Source organism: Rhipicephalus microplus, chromosome 10, assembly GCF_043290135.1.
Source record: "Rhipicephalus microplus isolate Deutch F79 chromosome 10, USDA_Rmic, whole genome shotgun sequence".
NCBI lineage: Eukaryota > Metazoa > Arthropoda > Arachnida > Ixodida > Ixodidae > Rhipicephalus > Rhipicephalus microplus.
The window spans coordinates 42,872,747-42,898,032 of NC_134709.1; the positions used below are offsets into that span (position 1 = coordinate 42,872,747).

General features: G+C 47.5%; 1 long non-coding RNA gene across 1 annotated transcript in view; it reads left to right on the forward strand.

The window, feature by feature from the left end:
• Nucleotides 1-25,286, forward strand: part of LOC142774702 (uncharacterized) — a 341,818-nt gene that overhangs the window by 33,004 nt on the left and 283,528 nt on the right. The window lies entirely within an intron of this gene.

Consider the following 25,286-nt stretch of genomic DNA (forward strand, 5'->3'; position numbering starts at 1 on the left):
CAAAATTTCCGGAGCCCTCCACTACGGCGTCTCTCATAATCATGTGGTGGTTTTGGGACGTTGAACCCCACAAATCAATCATCATCTCGTGGAGATTCGTGAACGCGGAGTGTCCCTGGAGCACGCGCTTCAACTCGCAGACTTGGCTGCTACGCAAGTCTGCTTGCGAAGAGAATACGAGGGTCGTTGTCGAAACCTAGACTCCAATGGCACCTGTGTTCACGACCTTTTCATTTCCTCAAGTTCTCATCTTTCCTTAAACTCCTGCATTTTTTTTTTATTTCGTACGGGTGTTTCCATTTTGTGGCCCTTCTACTGAACGCACTCTTCAAAAAAGATGGAGTAAAAAGGGTGTCTTCTTGTCCCCCAACATTAATCATCATCAGGCTCGCTTGCACCTCCTTTCTTGAAAACTCGGCGTTCACCACTTCTATATCAAAAATGCCATAACACGCTTATAGCGTGCACGTACGGTCCGTGCCTTAAAACTGCCAGGTGTGTGTGGACAATGCAAGGAAATCAACGCAGGATAGATGACGATTATTGTTGAGGGACGAAAAGACATTCATTTTACTCGATCTTAAGGGGCGGGGGCTTTCAACGCCCTTTGAAAAGGTCTGCCTCTACTCGAAAAATATGTCAGTGGTGGTGAAAAGCATTTAAGTGCTCATAGAGATGCCAAACGACAATTTTACTGGTGGTGTTTTGCAGCAGAATGAAAGTTGAACTGCGGAAAATTACTAATGCAGAGAAATTATAGTTTAAAAAAAAAGGGGGGGGGGGATGAGAAACATTTTTCTTCGCTGACTTTCGGTTCCGCCTATAGCGCCCTAGCGGCCGCCGGTAGAAGCTCCAAAACATATGCGCCATGCCACCACACGCGTGTCGCTGTAGGCACTGCGCCGTGCTCCCGACCGGGTTGCAGAAATTAGGTGCCTTTTCTGATCTTCTAACCACTACCACCACGCGTGTCGCTGCTGCAGCAGCCGCGGGTGCTCCGGTGACTGTTCAAAGCTGGTGGCTAAGGTACTCGGCTGCTGACCCGCAGGTCGCGGGATCGAATCCCGGCTGCGGCGGCTGCATTTCCGATGGAGGCGGAAATGTTGTAGGCCCGTGTACTCAGATTTGGGCGCACGTTAAAGAACTCCAGGCGGTCGAAATTTCCGGAGCCCTCCACTACGGCGTCTCTCAAAATCATACGGTGGTTTCGGGACGTTAAACCCCACAAATCAATCAATCAATCAACTGTTCAAAGCTGTCGGCGCTGTATACTCTCTTGCAAGTGTGGTACACGTATGAAGCGTCGGGGAAGCTTATCTCTCGAATGACACGTGCTTTCCCGCTGTCAGTATTCGGTTTCGAAGCGTTCGCCGGGGCGGAAAGAAATGCCAAGCTGTCATACGATCGTCGCCTTCGACAAACCGTCGCGTATACGTTTCTCGGGGATCGCAAGCAGCGTACATTTTGGATATACGTTCTACTCAGCCCTTGCGCCGAACCTGAACCCACTTAAGAATTGACTTCATTCGCTAGATCGAAACACTTGCCTCATAACTTAGCTGCGTCTGAATAAAAAAAAAAACAGCGCAGCAAAAGCATGTTATAGTGGTGCCGCATGTCTGTAATTTCCCTTGGAATTGTCTGTCTATTTTCATTAACATTGTGCCTAACAAATAAAGATCCCTAAAATTGGCGCTGTCCTTTATTAATTGTGAGGGTCTGACGAGGGATTGTTGGTCAGCTGCCATCGCGTAATGGCTGTTCGTCGTAACGTGACGATGAAGCGCATCATTAGAGAGTATTAGAATACCACACGCAAAGCTTGCAGGCGTCGCTTAACGGGAGCCCGCAAGAAGTTTGCGCGTGACGCATGGGCTACGCGCATGCAAAGCTTTGCGTACGTTGTTGCAAAACTATGTATTACCCATTACTGCTAGGAGGTTGGGACTGCCGCTGCATGCTGATGAGAATGACTGCTCCTGCGTGCCCATCAGAGCTGGAAGCAAAAAAAGCCTTCCCGATCGGGCGCGTTGTAAAGCTGCCACTACGTCTTAGCGTCCCCGATTTTCGCTTTGCTTTCGAGAGGAGGTCAAGAATGCATCTGTGCTTCAATGGAATGCCAGAGGGTTTAGGGCGCGTATGTCCGACTTCCGGCAATATGTATTGGCGAATCAGTTCTCTATAATTGGGATTTGTGAACCAAACCTGTCAGCTCACATCAGACTGTCTGGATATGAGTGCTTTATGTCTTTTACCCACGGAGAGCGCAGCAAGGTTGTTGTGTTCATACGGCGCGACTTCACTTATGCTCATCACCCCGTAACCCCTGACGAAGAAAGCCAGTACGTTTGCCTAACAGCAAAAAAAAAAAAAAAAAAAAAACAAGAAGACCACATTCACAATCATCGGAGCCTACTTACCTCCATCAAGTCGTCTAGACCGCAAGCGTTTGTGCGGAATTTTGAATTCAACTCTCCAGCCATATGGGTGATAACTGGCGACTCCAATGCCTACCAATACTTATGGGGAAGCTCCAGGGTCAACACTAGAGGTAGGCAGTTAGTGTATTTCGCTTCTGAATGTGAACTTATCCTCGTGAATGACGGCAGCCCTACTTATCTGCGTGGATCTGTCTATAATAGTTTCCTGGACCTCACTTTCGTCTCACGCTCGTTAGCCAGAAGAGTGCACTGGTTTTCGGATTTGGGAACAAGGGGTAATGACCACATCCAAACATACCTGAAAATTGACGGCTTTCCAAGTCTCAAGTCCTCCAGAGCCGTCCAGAGCACCGATTGGCAAAAATTCAAGTTAATCATGGATGACTATGTTGGCGGCTCACCCTTTAACCTAGAGTACGCAATGAAGAGTGCCCTACAGTCCACCGTGCGTTCGTTTCCGCTGAGCTCATCTCGCAGTGATATGCAAATTGAACTCTAGAAACTCCGAGCGATTCGTTGTCGTGCAGAACGACGTTGTAGACGCACGAAGTTGTTTGATGTTCTCAGAGTGGCCAGACGCACACAAAAGAAATTATAGCGTCACATGGACAAGTTGGATAAGCGATGATGGGCATCTTTTTGCAAGTATTTGGATACCAGAAAGCTTCTCTCGCTAATCTGGAGAACTTTCCGGGGTCTTCGTACAACCATTACTCAGCGCTACCCACTTAAATTTCTGGCACTTCACTTACGCTGCGAAGAGATTGACGTCACAGAATCTTTCTGTCGAAGGATTGCCTGAGGGGCAAATTAAACTGGGATGAAGATGCCCGACTGTTCTGTATCCACACATGAGCCTTGAATGGAGTGTTCATTTTAAATGGAAGAACTAAAGGCTGCGCTTGCTTTGTGTAGATGTTCTTAAGCGCCAGGACCTGAAGGCATCACCTACCGCGCTCTGTGTCACTTGGGAGATCAAGCTCGGAAGGCACTCTTGCGGTTATACAACGACTCCTGGCAAATTGTCATGGTTCCACAGGATAGTAAGTCAAGTCGCCTGATTCCACTTCTCAAAGCCGGCAAGTCACCTTTGGACATTTCCTCTTACCACCCGATTACCCTCGCGAGCTGTGTGAGAAAGGTTATGGAAAGGATGTTTTTAACGCGTCTCGTATGGTACTTAGAGCTCTACAAAATATATCCAGATGTCATGTCCGGGTTCAGACGAGGCCGCTCATCAATTGACAATGTAGTTGACTTGGTCACATATGTATAGCACCAGAAGGCCTGCAAACGGGTATCTGCTGCTCTGTTTCTTGACATGAAAGGGGCTTATGACCATGTCACCCACGAAGCCACTCTAAGCGCATTAGAAGGAGTATAACTCGGTGGCAAAAATATATTGTAAGCACAATATATTCTGGGCCTTCGAGAAGTTTGAACCATATCTTCACGGCCGCCACTTTACCGTCCTCACTGACCACCACGCTTTGTGCTGGTTGTCGAAGTTGAAGAATTCGTCTGCACATCTTGGTCACTGGATACTTCGTCTCCAAGAATACGAGTTTGACGTTACGTACAAATCCGGCAAGAAACACAACGATGCCGATGCCCTTAGCCGCTGTCCTTTATCATCCTCACCAGGCACTCCTGGCCTGTCGCCAACTGTGAGTGAACCCATCAAAGTACCTCCGTCTGTTCATTCACTCACCACTGTCGACTTTCTTTCTGCCCTCGACAACGAGACGTTGGCATCCCACCAACGCAGCGACACTTACTGTCGCTCTATAATGCAGCGCCTTCAAGGCTCCTCTCGTCCTCCCAACGCCCGCGCCCATCGACAGCTGCGAAACTTCAAGACTGAAAACCCAATCCTTTACCGCTTTGTCTTCCACCCAGAAGGACAGCGCTGGGTTCCTGTTGCTCCTCGTTCCCTAAGGGCGCAGATTTTCGAGGCGTTTCACGACAACCCCAAGGCTGGTCATCTCGGTTTTCAAAAAAAACGTATGAACGCATCTGCAGTCGTTTTGCCTGGCCTGGGCTTTCCACCAGCGTAGCGCGATATGTGGCGTCATGCTCACTCTGCCAACGCAGCTTGCGACCCACTTGCTCCCCGGCCGGTCTCTTACAACCTCTCCTGTGTCCTGATGCTCCCTTCGATGTCATTGGCATTGACCTCTGCGGACCACTACCAATATCAGCTTGTGGCAAGCGCTGGATTGTCACAGCAGTTGACCACTTAACAAGGTACGCCGAAACAGCTGCACTTCCTTCAGGATCAGCAGAGGACATTGCCACATTTTTTCTGGAGGCAATCTTTCTAAGACATGGGGCACCACGCATCCTATTGAGCAACAACGGCAAGGCGTTTCTCTCGAAACTACTCGAGCAAGTCCTCCACGCAGTAATACGATTCATAAGACGACTTCCAGCTACCATACCTGGACTAACGGCCTCACAGAGCGCATCCATCGAACTTTGACCGACATGATATCTATGTATATCAACGCCGACCACACCAACTGGGATACCATCCTGCCATTCGTGACTTTTGCGTACAATACCGCTACGCAGCGCACCACGGGCTACTCCCCATTCTTTCTCGTCTCTGGCCGTCAACCAACATCTCCGCTCGACATCTCCTTTTTTGACGTTCCTGTGAACGCGTCATCGTCATCGAGGGAGCACTTGATCTCTCGCCTGGCCGATTGTCGCCTACGCACCCGCCTCAATACACAGGCAAGCCAACAAGAGCGGAAGACTCGCTACGATGGCGTCCACCGCGTAGTTCACTTCAATACTGGAGACGAAGAACTGTTGTGAACCCCAACTCGGGTTCCCGGCTAGTGTGATGTTTCACTCACGTTTCATCTGCCCCTACGCTATAGTCGAGCAGACGTCTGATGTTAACTACTGAGTAACCCCTGCTGTTATGCCTTCCGACGACAGTTTTCGTGGTACGGAGGTTGTCCACGTGTCGCGCTTAAAACCATTCGTGCGGCGTACACCACCGTCATAAACAGAGGCCACATTGGCCGCTTCCGCGTGAGGGGGAAATTAGTGTAAGCACAATATTCACAGCGTTTGACCTTCATCTTCTTCATCTGTATATAATCATAATCACAAAAAACGTCGTCTTAATTCGAAGCGTTGATCAGGTGATTCGGCCTAATAAACGCCGTCGAGACCCCAACGCTGCTACTGCCTTACAATATATGTGGGTTCAGAGCTACAGAATAGGTCACTTCTTGTGCACACGAAGAATGGCCCGACACCCGAGTATGTAGCCGAGGAGTCCCGCAAGGCGGAGTGGTAAGCCCGACGCTGTTCAACCTAACACTCATTGGACTAGTTGGCAAGCAACCAAGCAGCGTACGACTTTCCGTTTATGCTGATGACATCTGTGTGTGGACATCAGGTGTGACTAGACTTCAACATCGCGCTCGACTTCAGAAGGCAGCATCAATGACATCTATCTATCTAGCCGCCTACGACTTTTAGCTCTCCTGGCCGTTTCGATAATGGTGTCGATGTCAATACCAAACTTGGTATAGCATAACATGACTGTGTGGAGAACATATATGACTAGTAATAACATGAAAATCATGACATGTATGTCATAAATGTCATAATTTACATTTCATGGTCCGGCAGCTCTTGCGGTGGTTTTGTTCACATGGCATGTTGCAAAACTGGTATGGTATGACATGATTGCATGCCGAACACAAGCGACTGACCCTAACATGAAAATCATGACATGCGTGTCATGTAACAACATGACTACATGCCACGCTCATGATGCGCTCACGGCCATTTCACTAGCGTCACATACAAAATTTCGTATTACGGGACGTGAATGGATGACGAAGGCATGATACTGGTGCAAATATGATAAAGATGAGATGCGTGTCATGTAACAACATGACTACATGCGAGAACATGACTACATACCACAGTGAAGACGCTAATACATTTCGACGTGACGTGGTGTACGTGCTCGCCGACGTTGCCACGCCAGGCGCCGGTCTTGCCATGTATACACGCAGGTGCGCGCCCCGCTGCGTTGCTTTGGCGCATGCGCGTTTAAGCGCGTCCGGCGTCCCTCCGTCAAGAATAGAGGCAGACGCAGTGCTGTCTGGGTAACGCATCGGCGCTAAATGCAGCATGTCGCATTTCGTGCCAGTTGCCATCGGGACGCGTCGATGGACGCTGGTCGCGCCTGGCGTCAGACTATAGAGTGCTCGCGTTTTGCTAACGTAGCGTCGCTATGCCCAGCGTGCGCGCGCGTCAACGCTCCCTTGGAGTATACTGGGCCCTTCATGATGTGCTCGCGACCGTTTCGCTAACTCCACATATACTAAAATTGGGTTTAACGTTACGTCAATAGATGACGAAAGTATATGACTGGTGCAAATATGATAACGCTGACAAGGGTGCCATTTAAGAAAATGAGAACATGCCACGCTCATAGCGTGCTCGCGGCCGTTTCACTAGCTCCACGTGTACTAAACTTGGTATCACGTGACGTGAATAGATAATGAAGGTAAACGACACATCCAAACATGATAATCATGACACGTAAGTCACGTACGGCATCATTTACCTCCACCTCATAACATTGTACTGATTTTAGAGTGACGTATCAACCTTCCTCATTCATGCTTCGCATATCATCGATTTCCACTGTACTGGGGATCTGCCAATTTTTTTTTCTCGTTGCTTGACTGATAACACCACATGCACGATTGAAAACGCAGCAGAAACTGCGGTAGGCAAAGCGTCTTTTGCCTACCAAGACAGCTACACCACATTTTCGTGACGTAAGTGCGGCGGAATTTATCTATAGTCAAAGTTTACCGCACGAAATGGTCACACCTTTATTATGACAAGTGAACCCACCTTTAGTTGCCTTCGCGTGTTGGCTCCCCTCTTGTGCCGCATCGTCCACAGTCTGGTTGCCACTGTTGAAGCACGGAGAATGGATCCGCCGCTCCAGTGCCATATACCTTTTTTTTGTTTTCGATCGTCAGCGATGTCATGCTGAATGATGTTCTATATGACCGGTTTTGTGGTATGTGCAACTTAATTTGATGTTTTCGCCGTATGTGCTAATGTGTTATTTCGTTTGAAATCGTGAACCAGATGATCTGCGAAGTGCCAACGTGATTCTACAAATATTTCGTTTGACTTAGCTGAATATGTGTGCTCAGATTTGGGTGCACGTTAAAGAACCCCAGGTGGTCTAAATTTCCGGAGCCCTCCACTACGGCGTCTCTCATAATCATATAGTGGTTTTGGGACGTTAAACCCCACATATCAATCAATCAAGCTGAATATGTACTGCAGAGCCCAACCATGTTTGTCCATGCTCTAGCTAATCTATTACTCAAGGTGTTTCCCGAACTATCTGAGGATTGCAGATAGCATACAATACAATAAAAAAAGCAATAATAAACATATCCTTTTCCCTTGCTGAGGTGACCACTGTGTAAGCAAGTGCTCTATAGCGCGTTTTTGTCACGTTTTCTTTTTCATTCCTCTGTCTTTAGAATATACTGCTTGTTTAAAGCGACACTTTTTGTTTTTGTGTTTGCTTTTTATTCATGTATTTACTCACCAGCATTTTCACCTGCAATATTTCGTGTTTTTTTAACATTCTGTTGTTTCCGGTCTTTCTCGTGCTGTCAATACTGTTCAAGACAGATCCGATTGTTTTTTTTTTGTTTTTTCTCAAGGGGTATCCACAGTTCGTTACTTTTGTGTCTTTTGTGCAACGTTTACCTTTTGTACAACCGTACAAACCATTCCTGCTTATGGCTTGCAATGGAAGCTGGCAGTAAAAAATAAAAAATAACTAAATAAATATTCATAAATGCTTATTCAAACTTTTAGGCGTGATGCATACTGTTGCACACATGGACTAAAATGGTAGCGTCTCACAGTATCCTCTGTGTCGCCTAATTTCCCAGACCTCCACACTTTCAAAGCAGAACAGTGGAAGGACGCTAAACTAGAACCAGTGTTAGCCGCCGCATCCGCTCCCATACTGCACGCTGTTTCTGTGTGCGTGATCGGCTGTTGGTCAAGAGGAACATTTCCGGCAGTGGCGGACTTCAGGCGTTGTTATTCCTCGTCCGCATACTCTCGCATAGGATGTCTACGCTATGAGAGAACACAAATGTGCTCCTACATTTTGTTTAGGTTGATCTGTCAGACATGTGCTCCCAGAGGAGCACACGCTTCTATTTGTTGACTTGTAATACAATAACTACGATTTCTGGGCGTCAAGTATGGTATGACGTAATCGTTAACGGCACCAGCGAATAAACATGAAATGTGGGCATGTTTGTGAGCGCATGTTCTGCGCAATGCGCAGAACATGCGCAGGCAAAGGTCAAAATTTCCGGAGCCCTCCACTACGGCGTCTCTCATAATCATATAGTGGTTTTGGGACGTTAAACCCCACATATCAATCATCCGCAGATGTAAATTCGGCACACTCGGTTACAATTTTAAGAAAAAAAAATGCCAGCTCTGTTCACAGAACCACAGGGTGTCTGCCGTTCACCTATACAAAACATTTGTGCTTGCTGACGACTTCCGCTCGTACAGTTTATGCTTTTTTCTCGACTAATGTAAGCAAGCGCATACTTATAGATAAATATTCGTCATTGGTACCTAAAACATAATGGTTGGCTGAGCATGACGTCAGAACACGTGACGAAATTTACCAGGATGTTCAAGTTTCCAACCTTGAAAAAGATGAAGAAAGAATTTTTAGGGCTCGTTTCGTTTCGTTTATTTCACACAACCTAAATGAAGAGAGTGGATAATGAATGCAAAAAGGCTTAAGGGACGTTATTTGCACTATTTAAATGTGTTGCAGAAAATGCGATAGAGATGTGACAAAGGAAACGTTGACCACAGGACAACTAACCTATAGGTTCCGAAAGATGCAGGCCTGGTTCCTGCCATCGGAAAGTTGATTTTTTTGTTTTGCTTTTTTTGCTTTCTTCAAATCTACATTTAAATACACAAACAGTACAATAAACGTCCCCAATACCTTACTTGGCTTCATCATCTACTGGTTTTCCTTTCCTACCTAAAATAAGCGACCCAAAAGTTGTCTATGAGGTATATGAGAAAGCCCACCATCTGAAACACTCGAGAAGTACTTAGCGCCACGAAAATGGTTAAGTGCTATTGGATAAGACGTTTGTGCTAATTCTCTGTATAAAGGACATTGATTGACTATGGGCAGGGCTGACATTTTGTAAAGCTGTTGTTACCTGCGGCAGATGCGGGGAAGGTCCAGAGGCCGCCGACTTGTTCATGGTTGCGATGTCGACGCGACAAAGACGCATGGTCACTGCCGCGCGTCACCGTTAAGAGACCGACTACACTCAGCTGAATGTCACACTTTATTTGACTTCAAGAACACAAGTATGGAACAGTAGGCGTCAAGTCGATGGGGGATTCGGGTGGGGTGTGGGGTCGGGGTAATCTGGGAAAGAGGCTCGGCCGAAAAGTGTCCTCGCGAAAGGAACAGTCGACACTGTTAGGCATACAATGAGAACCAACGTGTACTACCTGTCTCATTACATTCTTTCTCTAGCCTTCTTTTTTTTTTACTTGTCACAGTCCACCTCTGTCTCGGCACACACAATGGTCTTTAGACGCCCACCTCACCAACGTACCCCTTGCATTCTTATCTTTCCGACAGCTACGTCTGCTAATCTGCCCCGCCTTCACTGCTGCCGTATCTGCAAACAATGAGCTAGAGGAAGTTAAAAACATTCAGGGAAAGCAGAGCGGAATATAAGAAATGGTAAAGGTGGCGTGGTGAGGCGACTAGTTCAGGGGCGGCTGGCCCATTCGGTGTGCCGAGCAGTTACGCGTAAAAACAAACGACAAAGACCGCGACACTCTTGCTTCCATAAAATACAGCTTTGCACATTGTAAGTGAACATAAGTTTGGGCAAAATAAACAGATAAATGCTCGGAAGCGCGCGGAAACACAGCTTTCCCAGCTCCACGTAGTCGCCATGTTAGGCTTAGTACCAGACAAGTGCGATCTGTGAGCCCTCTAGCGAGGTTGCTGTTCGCACCGCCAACAGGGCTTCATCGAAGGCTTAGAACACTCTTTACATCGCATTTCTAGTGATTTTTTGGGTTGAGGGCTCGCGTTGTTATGTATGTAGTGGCAGCGCGTTACAGTACGTGGTGCTGGGCAAATAATGGACAGAGCGAACAAATATAGCCGGGAAAGGCGTAGCCAGGTTAGTGACCACTTCTCCCTGTCATGGTTTACAAAGAAAAAAACATTGTAGGTGTAAACTCTGGATGTGAACGAACACTTTTTTACACATTTGACGAAACACAAAACACAGGTATACTTTGGTAATAACTAACTCCCGAAGAAATAAATTTAAAAAAAATGTTTTACAAGGAGACTGTACCGCGTCCGGAAGGTGCCAGGAAGACAGAAGACACAGTCTTTGGCAGCCGAAAGTTAATCCATGCGCTCCAATAAGAGCGTAGACGCTTCGGTGAATAATAATTCAGATAAGATACATAAACAGTGTCAATTGTATCAGTGATTTAAAAAAGATCAGTGGTGTACAATTGAGGGAAAAACAAAATATACTTCGCTGAACTTTGCTGTTAGGACAGTGGGTGGAACCTGAATGTTCCCATTAACGCCCTTTAACGCCTACAAGAAAACCCGCTTAGGTGACAGCTCATTAAGGCGACACACATCAGACACATAAGTTTGATTAAACTCTTGACCGAGGCGAACACAGCCGCGTTTATGGAGATCAGTTTCGATGGTACACTACATTTCACATTGACCTGGCATCGAGATTTGTCTGGAAAGTTTGTTGACACGCGCCTTATGGAAGAGTGGGGTTTTAGGAGGGGGCGCGATGAACAACGGAGTCAGTACAGTCATCTGGTTCGGCGGTTGACGCCTCTCTGTATTACATTCGCTATGCCTGACGTCAGGGGGAGGGGGGGTCTCTAGGTCGATGACGTCACGAATTATACATTCACTTGGGACATGCGATGGACAAAGAGGGAACGTGATGCTATCTTACAGAGGCTGGAACGATTGTGTGTCTTGTGTGATGCGATTCTAGGCTTTTTTTTTCCTCTTGTCTGTATGCTCCGTTCGTGTGTGCTGGCGTGTTCATACTTGCGACAGAGTCCGTGAATCGGTTCAAGCTTTCCAGCGGATTAGGGAGGGTCGGGTTGCGTCTCGGGAATGGATGCAAATGGCTTCGTGCCCGTTGCCGCAGCGGGTACCCGAAGCTTGAAACATATACAGAGACAAAAAGTAATAATATAAATAGAAACGTGTGTGGTTTTCGAGCAGTTCAGGCCTACGCTCGTAACAGTGTGACGCAGTGCGTTCCTCCGGAAGCGTCCAAGTGCTCAGACATTTCGCTGTAACAATGCGTGGCTCGCCTTAGCCACACTAAACTTTGTACTTCGATGCACTACGTCACGAGTGAAGCGACATGGCCTGGAAATGTATCAGCAAAGTGTGTGGCGTCCAGAGGGGAAAGGTTTGGGCAGGTAGGATTACGCCGGCCACTAAAGCGGGTCTCGGCACTTCTGTTGCCTCAGACGGAGGATGAGATACACTATGTACAGTTTATACAGACCCGCAATAGCACCGGCGGCTAATATTGGATTTATTGGGCACGTCCTCAATGTATAGGGGACAGTCGCAGTTTAACATTGGGCATACAGGCGGAGGAGCCACAACGCCAAAATGCTGACAAAGGGCGAGCTCACATATTCTAGTAATATTCATGATTTTTTCAAAGCAACGTTAGGGTGCTAAGCGATGACATCCTGTGAAATTAAAGAGCTCCCTGGTGGCTCCAAACTAGAGGTCGAGACAATGGAGTTGCCATCGACTTTTCTCACGCAAGTGTGTCTAGTTCCCCAAATCGCCGCAGCCGTGAGCGGAGGCGCTGCGACCAGTAGCGATGCTTCCCGTCGCGTTGATGAGGCAACGCGAGCTGAGCCCGTGCGTGGACCACTGCGCGGTCTGTTGCAGAGTTTCGCGTCATGCACTCCTAGCGTTGTCGTAATCAACGAGTTGGGTATAGAGGCACCGTTTTATAATCGGTCCATCTGGTCCAGACGCGTACGGCTCGTCAACACCGCAGAAAGACGAGCGGAGTTCTCGTATGCAATCCTCTCCGCTGCCTTCTTAAAAGGATGTCCAGCCTATGTCGCCAGTTCGTACTACGCAACGCCGCAGGCTCACTAAAGCTCCTAACACTGTACAATATTTACAGATTTCCAGCTGTTGGCGCTTCGGGGAAGCTCGGTGACACCTTGGAGGTTTCGGTAAGGAAGGCGTTGAGGGAATATGTGAAACAAGCTTGACTAAACAAATGTGTTAAGCAGCGATGATAAGCTTTTGTCAGTCGGGCTTCATATGTAGGAGGGAAGGCTGTGTGGAGTGTACAGCAGGCACCAGAGTCAATCCGAGTCCGAAAAGCTTGAACCGATATGTGTCTGGTGAAAGCTTGAAGAGATAAAAGCTCTCAGATTGTTACATTTAGCGTGCACTGCCAAATGGTGGCCCTGTCCTGCGCTCCCGGCAACCGCAAGTTTCAATACAAGGCGTCGGCTTCAACTGTCCTTTCTGCACCTCTAACTTTTCTTCTGTCACATCACGTACCTTACGGTTACTAATTGCGCTTGCATTGCTTTTAGGATAATACTTCTTAATCAGAATATTTTAGTGATTCCGTAAGCGCTTACACTTGCGTAATCTGTCGCGATGATGTGAAATCTGTGTATCTGTAATTATGTGTTGTGTTTTTGTGTGTTTTGGTCGTATAGCTGCTTAATACCTGCCGCAGCGTGTATGAGTGTTTTTTTCGGAGAACTGGGTTCCCGTGCGTAAGAAAAAGAAAAGAAAAAGATGGCAACAGAAGCTAACGATGCTTCTTTTCGTGGTGGCCGCAGGGTCGTTTATAGCTTGGCACGCAATGCCTACAGCGCATGCGCCGACCCTACCGCCGTGTACACAAGTTATGTCACAATTTTATTAATAATTAGTTCTATACATTAGCGTGAGCAGGCTAAACGAGAGGGGATGTTGGTTTGAGGAAATATGGCGAACGGAAGTGACGTCAGAGGTCTTGAGCTTACGCACTGAAACTTGAATGCCGCGCCTCCTGTACGTGCAGAACGTCCGACAAAGGCGGCTTTGAAAATCGTTGTACACTTTTTTTTTCTCGTTCTCGAGTTTTTTTTTTTTTTTTCAAAGTAACGTGGCCCTGGGAACCTCGGTGTCCAGAAAAATGGGGTGGGCTAATTGCTTATCTTGCTGACTCTTAGCGTTGAGAAAAGCTGACATAAGGCGGCGGCGGGCACCGTATTGTGACGCTTGTATCGATGATGACGTCACTAGACTAGTTCCGGCATGTGCGTCACGTCACACTCACCTGTGCTGTTCGAGTCTCGCAGAGCTTTCGCACGCAACCGATCTTTGAGGCGCCTGTATTATCGACAGATGAAGCCAGTGTCTTACGTTCCACTCCCACGTGGCCTCCCATAGCGTGGCGCCACGGGCGAGGCGATTGCGAGACGTGAAAATAGCGGTGGTGTGTGCTCGCTGGAATTTCATCGTCACGCCACGACCGAGTCAACTCGCACTGCACAGAACACCGCCTAACAGGCGGTCTGTCGAGAGTAGGCCACCCCTGCATGCGAAAGGCATGTGTTGGAAGTATACGCCGCCTGTACATTCGAATTCGGGGCAGTAGTCGTGGGACGGCGAATCAGTCTTCGCTCTCAACCTCTTCCGCCTAAACTAAACTGTGACGTCACACAAAAGATTGGAGAACGATTGTGGTGTGGTGAGGAAATGGTGTTCGTTACTTCAACGTGCGGCAGGGAAAAGGAGAAGAAGCGCTTGGGAGTTCTTGGTTGTCTCTCGTTCTTGATTTCGTTATGGACGACAAAAGGCGGAACATTTATAAGGAGCTGTTGCTTTTCAAAGGGCACAGGGAGAAAACACTTGGTGAGGATAGATAGCTTTTTGATTATTTTTTTTTTCACTTTTTCTTTTGCTCGCCGAGGAGCGAGCGGCCGCTGGTGCGGGCCTGAAGCCGCCACAATATCACCCGTATGGAACGTCAAAGAGTACCTGTTCCAAATTTGGTGGCGGCGCCCGCACCGGGGGTGAAAAGCCGCTCCGGTGGTGGTGGTGAAAAACATTTATTTACAAAAGAGAGGTGTAGGACCTCTTTAGAGGCCCCTACAGACTAGGTGGAGTCTCTATTCCGGGACCCCATTGGTTAAAGCCGCCGTCTTGGCTCTCTGGACCAAGGCCTGCTGGGCCTGAAGGTCTGAGCAGCCGAGCAGGGCCGCCTCCCAGTCCTCTCGCCTAGGGTTTGGGTTAGGAGTAATGGCTGCGTTAGCTTGGCAGGCCCACACCATGTGGTAGGTGTCTGCCACCTCCCCACAGTGCTGGCACTGTCCTGTGACCGTAGGGTCGAAATGTTTGACTATGGCAGGACATAGCAATGTATTCGTCTGGAGGCGAAGCAAAATGCGCTCCTCTGCTTTCTTCAACCCCCGTGCGGGGGGAGGGTAGCGGCGATGACTTTCCCGATAATAATAAAGAATTTCCTTATATCGGAGGAGAGGGTAACCCTCCTCATCGGTCTCCATCGGCATTGACGAAGGTAGCCCGGAAATGAGCGCTCGGGCAGCCGCATCTGCAGCCTCATTTCCCCGCAATCCCTGATGGCCCGGTGTCCATATAATGCGTTTCGGATGAGGGTCCGTGTCTCTTATGCAGTTGCGCAGTATTGTCTCGGCTAACGGTGATATGTACCCGGCTGTATAATTACGACACGCTCGGCGCGAATCCGTGATAATATACCGGGAATTACTGTGAGAGGCCGCAAGGGCAATGGCGACCTCCTCAGCCTGTGTTGCAGAATACGCCCTAAAGGTTAGCCCATCCACCTGTGTGCCCTCGTGAATAGCAGCCGCCGTGTACCACCCCTTGGAGGTGGGGCCAGCAACGTCCACGTAGTACACACCTGGCTTCTGTCCAAATTGTCGTTCCAGCGCCCGAGCGCGTGCGTCACGTCGCGCTGTGTGTTCATCTCTGTCCATTTTAGTGGGTAGAGGTCGGACCAGAAGGGCTGTGCGCCACAGTTCTGGCACTTTGACCCGTTCCTGTTGTTCGAAATCATGTCTTATGTGCAGACGTGCAAGCAGGCGTTGGCCAGAGTTGGTTTGGGCTAGCCGTGTGTACTGGTTTAAAAGATGGGCTTCCCTCAGCTCTTGGTATGAATTAATCACACCCAATGCCTTGAGACGGCTGTTGGATGTAGAGATCGGAAGATCAAGAGCCCGCTTTATTGTCTTTTTAATGATTGCCTCGATTCGTTCTTCCTCATGTTTGCGGAGGGAGAGGTAAGGGACGGAGTACATGACCCTGCTGGTGACAAAAGCGTGCGCTAGCCGCAACGCATCTGTGCACCGAAGTCCCCCCCTCTTGTTGGAGACCCTGCGGATCATGCGACCCACCTGGTCTCCTATCTTCCTTAATTTCGTCAATGTTGTGTCAATCCGGAGCTGCTGGTGAATGTATAGGCCCAGGACCCTGATCTCCTCCGCTCGTCTGATTGGGCCCGCAGGAAGAGTGATGGAGATATCTGTGTTGTCTTTAGGCATGCCTCTAATGTGAAGGAATTCGGATTTGTTGGGTGCGCATTCGAGTCCGCAGCGCGCCGCGTAGGTGTGTACAATTTCGGCAGCCTGTTGCAGACTGGTCTCAATGGCACCTAAGTTCCCTTGAGTTGCCCATACCGTAATGTCATCGGCATAGAGGGCATGATGAATGCCCTCTATGGCCGCCAGCTGACGTGGCAGGTGCATCATGGCGACGTTAAATAGAATGGGGGAGAGAACAGCCCCTTGCGGTGTCCCTCTGGTACCCATTTGATACGGCCCGAATTCGGAGTCTTCAATGCGGAGCAGGGCGGCTCTGTCCGATAAAAAGTCCTTGACGTAATTAAATGTGTTCTGACCACAGTTAGTGAGGCTTAGGTGTTCGAGTATGACGCTGTGTTTAACATTGTCAAAGGCCCCCTTCAGATCTAAGGCGAGGATGACCCTGTCGTTATGTTTCATCGCCACCGGTTGGATGACCTCTCGGTGTAGTTGCAGGAGTACATCCTGTGCCGATTTGTGAGGACGGAATCCGAACATGGTAGGGGCGAAAGCCCCTTTCTGTTCAAGATATTCCGAAAGTCTGTCCCGCACCATCGTCTCCATCAACTTGCCAACGCAAGACGTTAGAGAGATGGGGCGAAGGTTGTCTATGTTTACTGGCTTCCCCGGTTTGGGAATGAATGTGACCAGTGATGTCTTCCACTCTGAAGGGACCGATATCCGACCACTCCAGATGGCGTTGATGTATTCCAAGAGGTGTGCCAGCGCAGGATCGGCCAAATTTGCCAGCGTCTTGACCGTGATTTTATCCTTACCAGGGGCTGTTCCTCTACGCATTTTAGCCATTGCCGCCTTCATATCATGTAGAAGAAAAGGGGCATCTAGGGTCTCGTTTTCTTTTCCCGAATATATATACTCCGAACCTCTCGGATCGTGCACCTGGCAGAGATACCTGTCGCGAAGAGTTTCCGCGAGTTGCGTTGAAGTACCCTGAAATCCGTGAAGGGCTCTTCGCAGGTGTCGTTGTGTTTCTCCTCGCGTTTGCGTGGGGTCAATGAGGCTGCGAAACAGCCCCCATGTGCTTTTGCTTGACATCTGATGAGCGATATCATTACATTTGTCTGTCCAGTTTGCATCTGCTAAGTGCGTAGCGTATTCAGCTGCCTGTGTAGTTAGCTCCTGAATACGTTTTCGAAGGGGTCTATTATGCTTCTGACGTTTCCAGCGTCGCGTGAGGCTCCGACGGGCCTCCCACAAATGCAGAAGGTGGTTGTCAACGGCTGGGTGTTCATCCGATGTTCGCACTACGGTTTCGTATTTCTTCTGAGTAAGCATGATGTGTGCAGCCCAGTCTGCGTAATTGCCGGAACGGAGGATAGGCGGTATAGTTTCCGTGCGCATTTTGTCCCAGTTAACTAGTCGCGCTTGTGTGTCCTTCCGTTTGAAAGGATGTGTGGAGAGTGTGACGTTTAGGAGGCAGTGGTCACTGCCCAGGGTCTCCTCTAGGTTAGTCCATGTAACGTGTCGTGTGTTCTTAAAGCCGCTCCGGGGCGTACAACCGAAGAAAGGCATGTACTTTCAACCTCTCTTACCTCTATATATATTATATAGTATATGTCTTATGTATATAAAAAACACATTCCCCCTTCACCAGCGCGAAAATGGTTAAACAGACATTCACACGACGTACAATCTTTCTGGTTAGGTAACTGTGTGTGTGTTTTTTTTTCTTTCTCAACTCAGCTGTAACCGCCTGTCCCTGGTTTGCGATAATGAAACAGTTCGGTCCCGCTTAGTGGCGTAATCGGCTAAGCACTTGATATCTCAATCAGGTTGACTACGTCCAACCATATGTGCATGCCTGTCAAAAGCTCCCGTGTTCCAGTTTCACGCCAACTGACAGGCCAACGCGCGCTGGCCCAACGTTTACTCTGGCCGACTAACACTTTCCGTGTCTCACTTCGTAGCTAACCGTCTTATAGAAACGATGCCGCAACAACCGTCCACTCCAAACAATCGAACAGTTGCTATAGTATCCATCGGTCGGCATTCGGTCGGTGTTTCGACAGAGCCTGGCTGGTGGCCGAGAAACGTTGCCTGCGAGCGAGGGACCAAAGAGTTCGTGAAATTCAGGGGCGGCGGTGCGAAAAGAGCGCGAATGCACAATGCGAAGTGACGGTACGTGGGACTGCACCGCGTTGTTTCTTTGCTTTTTTTTTTCTTCTCGCCGAGTGGCGCGAGTGTCCTTGCCGTCACGCGACGAAGTTTAGAAGACACCGAAAACAGCGTAAAATAACGGCTACAAGACGCGAAACACGGACTACATCGACTGTACAAACCTGCGGAAAACCTGCCTTTTTAATTTTATTTTGTTTTCCTTGCTTCATCTCGTTCTTAGACCCCCTGAGTTAAGTTTTCGTTCGTGGTGCACCGTGTTTTAACCTCTCGTATCTCTGTCGATTTTCGCTTGATCGAATCGAATGAACGATTTCTGAACTAAATCAACGAAGTATTATTTCCTGTATTATCGCGACGTGTGTGTGTGTCGTATTGAAACCAACACGTGCGGAACACTGAGTGGACGCGATATAACGGAGCTGTTGATCAGTCACTTGACAAAACAGAATGAGCAATATCTAAAAATGATTAACAGTTGTAATGGTCTTGGTTACAAATGTTCCCGTTTGAACTTGGCTTTTAAACAACCGCATCACTTGGTTGCGTTTTCGTTAGCAAAAAAAGTTTCCGAACACACACAACGCCTCTAACGCTGCCAAGGTCATTCATGCCGGTTCGACGTTCTCCGTGAACACCTTCACTGCGTGGTGTAGCCAGGACGTATCACTTCGCAGTTCCGGTAACAATTTGACTTAGAAATTGAAACAAAAGATGGTAGTTGAATGCTTCTATGATAGATCGGACAAATTGTATATAGTTTTTCTTAAACACTTCAGCAACAAATACAATTTTTTTTTTACATTCAGTCAGCTGAAGCAATTTTTTCTGTCCTGGTTGGGCTATCGGTCTTTTTATCTGATATTACGAACGAACCGGTTTCAGAATGTCCTTGGGGCGCGTTTTCGGCGTGCACTTCGTGTACGTACATTGTAAAACACATCAGTAAAAGTCACTCATCCGGTGCGTTTGACCCGAATTTCAAACACAACGAAGTGGGAAGTACGCTGGACAGTTTTCAGTCGTGTAACACTGTGCGTAAGCGAGGTAAAGTTATAAAAAAAAGGATGAAAAATGGAATGAGGTGAGCAGCAAGTCGGCTGTCATCACCATTCTTTTTGATTGGTCCTGAAATTCTCACGTAGTAATGGTAAGGACTTTTTTTTTCTTTTTTGCTCTGATGCGTTGAGGTCCTGGTGCAAAAATATACACATAAATATAATAACATCAGGAGTAATTTTCGTTCAAAGCATGTGCAGTGCGCCTGCAAATTTTGTTTACTCATGCTTCTTGTATAAATGACAAAGAAAATACATTGGAATGCGGAAAACGTCCTAGCACGTGTCGATATGAGAAAAGTGGATTGTGGCAGTGTGAAACACTCATACGAAACTCTTTTTATCGTGATAGACTACCTGCACTGATAAGAGATTATGTGATCGCGCTTACTCACGATTACGTTTTCATCACTGCCTAAGAGTGTTTACAATCAAACCTGAATCGGCAGACACCGTGTGTGACGGAAATTTTCAGTGGGCCTCACTAATTGTGCGGGACGGAAAGCCCCCACGGTAAAGTCGAATTCAATATTTTGCAGTCCAAATTTTTGACGAGCTTCAAGTGGAACAGGCTTGCGAACATGCATTCGAAGCTTGAATTCGAGGCAGTGTGTATTGAGGCAGCGATGGAATGAAGCATTTCTCTCTCTCTATTTCCGTTTATGGCAATTTTACCCGAGCATCTGTACGCGGTTTCGCTCTACGGGTGCGCACGTCTGCGTAAAGCCATTTCTTACCAATTCGGTCTACGGTTTATGTGTATGCCATTTGTTTTCGAGAGTTCTATGAATAGTTCACACTGCCACATGGCTGTTAACGTAACACACAACGAATTGAACGTTGACAGTTGTTTGCCGAACACATTCGCTATTTGTAAGGGCGAACAAAGTTTTGATTTGACACTCATTAGAAAGGAACAGCGATGAACACAACACACACGTCCACACATCAGTAGACAAAAGTCATTTTGATTTGTTTGTTTGATTCTCTGAATCAACAGAGCCTGGCTCCTTTGTAACATTCTTTGACGCCATGCTTTCCTTCTTACACAAATAAAAGACCAGCTCGTGTTTTGACTTTTTTCTAGACACGAGTTTTCGAATATTAAAAAAGAAAACAGCAACACACGAACATAACAGACGCAGATTTAACGCTCATAGATACACAATTCAATACTGAATGGAGCATACAGTCAACTATACATAACATATTTTTGCATTTGTCTCAGAGATTACTGGTTAATACACGTGCACACACACACAGAGAGAGACAAACACACAAGCCTCACTCCGGCGTTTTTCGAAAGCGCCGCTCATCGTAAGGATGCTCTAGTTTTGATTTCACGTCAGTTTCAAATAAAAAAAAGTGACTACCACAACACGCACCTCTTCTTTCTCTGGAAAGCCTCGCTTTTGAAAAGTTCGAAAAAAAATTAAATAAACAAATCTCGCTAACACCGGCAGCAGCCTCAAATCGTTTTGCTGCTTCGTCATTGCGTGCTGTCTATCAACAGCACGATCGACATCGACTCACCTATACATATATAAGGTTGTGGAAAAGGAGCGCAGGAACGAGAAGCTCTTTCAGAGAGGAGCGACGTTTACGATATATGCGGGATTCGAACCCCTCACGGGTCAGCTTTTTTCGGAGCAACCACGTGACCGAGGCTTATCGCTCCTACGAGAGGCAGAGAGCAACGAGATGCGTCTTCTGACGATTTATTTTCTTTCTCCCTCGGGCAGGTGTCGACCGGGTTTACAGGTGGCAGCGTATGCCGGCAACCCGGGCGAACGTCTCTAGGATTCGAACTCGTTGTTCACAAGTGCGAAAAACCGACGCTCTATCGTCAGTTGGTCATGAAGCGTGAACATATATATACTTTGCGTTTTTTTTTTCATTCTCTTTTACCTCACGTCATTTTTCTCAAGCTGAGAAAGGCAGAGACGGTGGCTTGAAGAACAAAAAAGTACGACTTTAATTGGGCACGTTATCCTTCTCCCTGGTTATATGGGTTTTCTATTGTTTTGCTCCCCTACTTATTACTGCACGTGACGTCATCGTACGGCTTACCAGTCGTTGCAAGTTCTGTGAGCGTTGCGCGTGGCAGCAGCGTTCACACAGAGTTGGATGCGAGTCTTACCAAGTTTATGCACAGGCACCCGTCTTTCAGTGAGCAAGCTTAATTATCACCCGAAGGGATAATTAAACAAATACCTTTAACGTCGTCGTCGGCTCAGGCGGAAGAATGGCGTTACGTGTTGACGAACTTTCCAACAAGATGTACAATATCGAGTAATAGTCGGCAAGATTACAGCGTAAACTGTGACCACCTTTTTGTACTTAACTTTTACGGTGTCGTGCATTGGAATTCAAGCATTGTCCATTTGTATAGCACATAGTTTACTTTCGTGTCCTGGAAAAACAAGGGAGCTGTGTAGGTGTGGGGCGAGAGGGGGAGTAGGTAGAGCATATTTCATTGGAGAAGTCAAGTAACGAGGCCTCCGTGTTTACTGGAGTCAACTCGAAAATCAGGAACCATATCACATAACGGTCTTTTACGACGGTATTTCCTCATTCTGGTGTTTTAAAAAAAAAAACGAGAGTAAAAATGCCGCGTTATTAGAGGTTGTAAACAAGAAACATTTGGTACGAAGCGCGAAACTATCAGGTCTTTCGTGCTGTTAGGTTCATGTCTATTTCGCTTTGTGTGCGCGTGCGTGTGCGTTTCTGTATGTGTAGTTTGCGGGATCTTTTCGCAGGTCGAAATGTGAAGGTGAGCGTCTTTGCGTTGTGTTTCTGCGCCATTTATGTCGTACCGTTTCGTCGATTCGACGTGAGTGAAGTGCGACCAAGGCATGCTAAATCTGTGCGAAGTGTTCCCGCAGTGCCCAAAGGTGGAGAATGTTGTATTCCGCCGTTGCGCCGCCCCACTAACGAAGGAAGTCTGCGTACGTCTTACAGAGTGAGGGGTGACGCATTCCACCTCTAATCTACGAAAAAAAAAAGAATAATAAGCAGCCGGATAATTGATCGAGGCTTTGTGGTACCGATTTCAAACAAAAACGATGTGTCTCTAATTATTCAATTAAGTTAAGATACAACAACAAAAGTTAAAACACATGGTGAGACTATAGGAAACACAGCACCACCTTGACGTCACCGCCTCAACTCCGCCACGCGGCTCGTCATGCGAGCGAGCATGCCATCGTGAAAAGGCGAACGGCCCTTTGTGATGTCACCGGTTTGTATTTCTCTTCTTCACTTCCGGTTAGGAGCGTCAACTTTTCACGTCCAAGAGAAAGAGAGCGGAGCACGTAAAAAAATGGCCAAAACACTGTGACGAGGTTCTGACCAGTGCACAATAAAAAACAACAAAAATGGTACAGTGGTGCACGTATATATATATATATATATATATATATATATATATATATATATATATATATATATATATATATATATATATATATATATATATATATATATATATATATATAGGCGTCTAGATGGATAAGGGTGGAATGCTGCCTGCGTGTGCGCAATGGGGAAACAGAGCGCGCAGAGACAAAATGGCGGGTGTCCAGTCTACTCCCCTCTTTTTCTCCATCTTCCCCAGTTCCCTAAGCTTGTTCCGATGTGCCCAGCCGAGCCAGCCGGTCGGCCGTACGGAGGGAGCGATGCCGGGGCTTCTCGAACCGTATCTATAAATATAAAAGTTATCGATTTTTACATTGGGCAGAGGGGGAAAGGGGGAAGCAGACATGGGGGAGAGGAGTTTCTTTTTATTTTTTCCCGTTCCCTCCACTCCAGTCCTTGATGGGAGAAACGCGAGAAGAGCAGACAGTGATGTGGAAGGGTGGTGGATGAAACTAAAAATGGAAATAGAAGAAATAAATATTGGTAGGGAAGCGACGGAGACTGCGCCGTGAGGAGAAATGACGGCTGGGGAGAAAAAGGAATACAAAGAATGAAGTGACGGAGCGCGGCAAAAGGATAAGGGTGTTAGATATCTAGAAAGGGGGAGGCAAGTGTGGAGGAACGAAGGAGGAAACGAAAAGGCGAAAACATGGAAAAGGGAATGCCGAAGAACAGGGGGGGGGGGGGGGGAGGTGAAAAACTGACCAATGGCGATTCAGAAACGGCGGCAAGAGTGAAGGTGGGTGGTCAGTGAGGGGGAGGGTGAAGGGATGAAGGGCAGCCAGACACGGGGGAAAGGTATAAGGAGTCTGCGAGGACCGCACGCTCCCACGTCACGGCTTTCGGGGGAGGCGGCGGCGGCGGCGGAGTCCACTTTTGGCGGAAATGTTTTCGGGCCGCGAATAAGGATGAAAATGCGCGCGCCTGCAGAGAGCGCGCGCAGGGCTACTCGCTCTCTCCGATATTTCGCTCTCTCCTTTGCTCATTGGCGCCCTTTCTCAATTTTTGTTCTCCTTACGTGCCCTTCCTTATTTTTGCCCCTTCCACCCTAGCTCCGCTCTTGGGGAATGCGGTGGCGGCGGCTGCAACGTCTCGTCAATGTGTAGCGCTCCCGTTTTTGGCGTCGTGCGCCCCCTACCCCTCCCCACCTCTCCCTTTTTTTTTATCCGTTGCTACGCTACCTTCTCTGGAGCGTCCAAGCCACCTACTCCCCCCCGGTACTCATCGCTGTTGCTATTGCTCGCGCCTCTGTCGAGTGACCAGTGGCTATTAGAAAAGAAACAAAAAGGAAATGCAATACAGAGAAAGAAGCGTATTGGGGACCGTCTCCCAAGCAACGGTTTGCAGCGTTAAAGTTCGCCAGTCCTCGCGGGTTGCGGCGCCGCCTTCTTAGCTGATTTTGGCTTCTACGCGTACTGTTCAGCTAAATTAGAAGTTTGTTGTTTTTTAGCGTTTTTTTTTTCACTTCGTCATTGATAACGCGAGAGATATTGTCGACCTGTCTCAAATGACCGCAATGGCTATCCGTATCAATATATGAAGAAAACGAAAAGTTGAGCGAAAAAAACAAAAATGAAAACGTCTGGAACATACAGGGTCACTGTAAATAAAGTACAAGGACAGAACAGTGTATGTTCCAGTCCGCTTTTATCGATGTGAACCTATGCTCTGCTTATTTATACGGGACTCATCATTTTCAACCCATATGGTGGTTTTAGGACGTTAAACCCCACATATCAATCGATCAATCATAATTTTCAATTTGCGTAGATAAACATCGTCGGTATTATGGTTGCTATTTGTGTGTCTGTGTAATGTAATGTAGCGTTTTTCTTGTACAAGTGCGGTCAAAGAAAGAAAGCTATTGAGCATAAACGCTTGCTGTTGTAATCTTTCTTTTTCTTTGTCTTGCGAATTGGGTTATAGAACTAAGATAACTCTAAAAAAGAAAGAGCAAGCCAGGCCGATCTTAAAATCGTGCTATGTTTGAGGCCTGAATGAAAAATAATTCTAGAGTAGTCTTTGCCTAATGCATTTTTGCGGTGATTTTTTTTTTCACTATGACCAGTATATGCCTTGAGCTAAATGTAGCCAGTTAGGACTTTCAGCGTAGTTGCTTTTAATGTAGTCACGTAGTTCTTCCGGTTCATCGAGCAGGTTAGCTTCGAATGCAAGTAACTAACAACGCTACAACGTAATAACTTGAAGTGCAATAACAGGAGAAACGAAACAACTGGAATTAGCGTACATAGCCGATGCGGTCACGCACTTCTCGCGCTTTGGGCGTAGTATATCGAAGGAAGCTCGTTTTTTTTTTTTTTTGATGGCTGCAGAGTTATAGTATCGAAAGGCACGGTGGCTCTTTCTTTGGCACGCGCTATACCGGAAACACCACCCGATGGCTTCTCTCTCCAGGCAAACGCACGCACGCACGCGAAATCCAGGAAAACGGGCACTGCTGATGGCAGTTAGT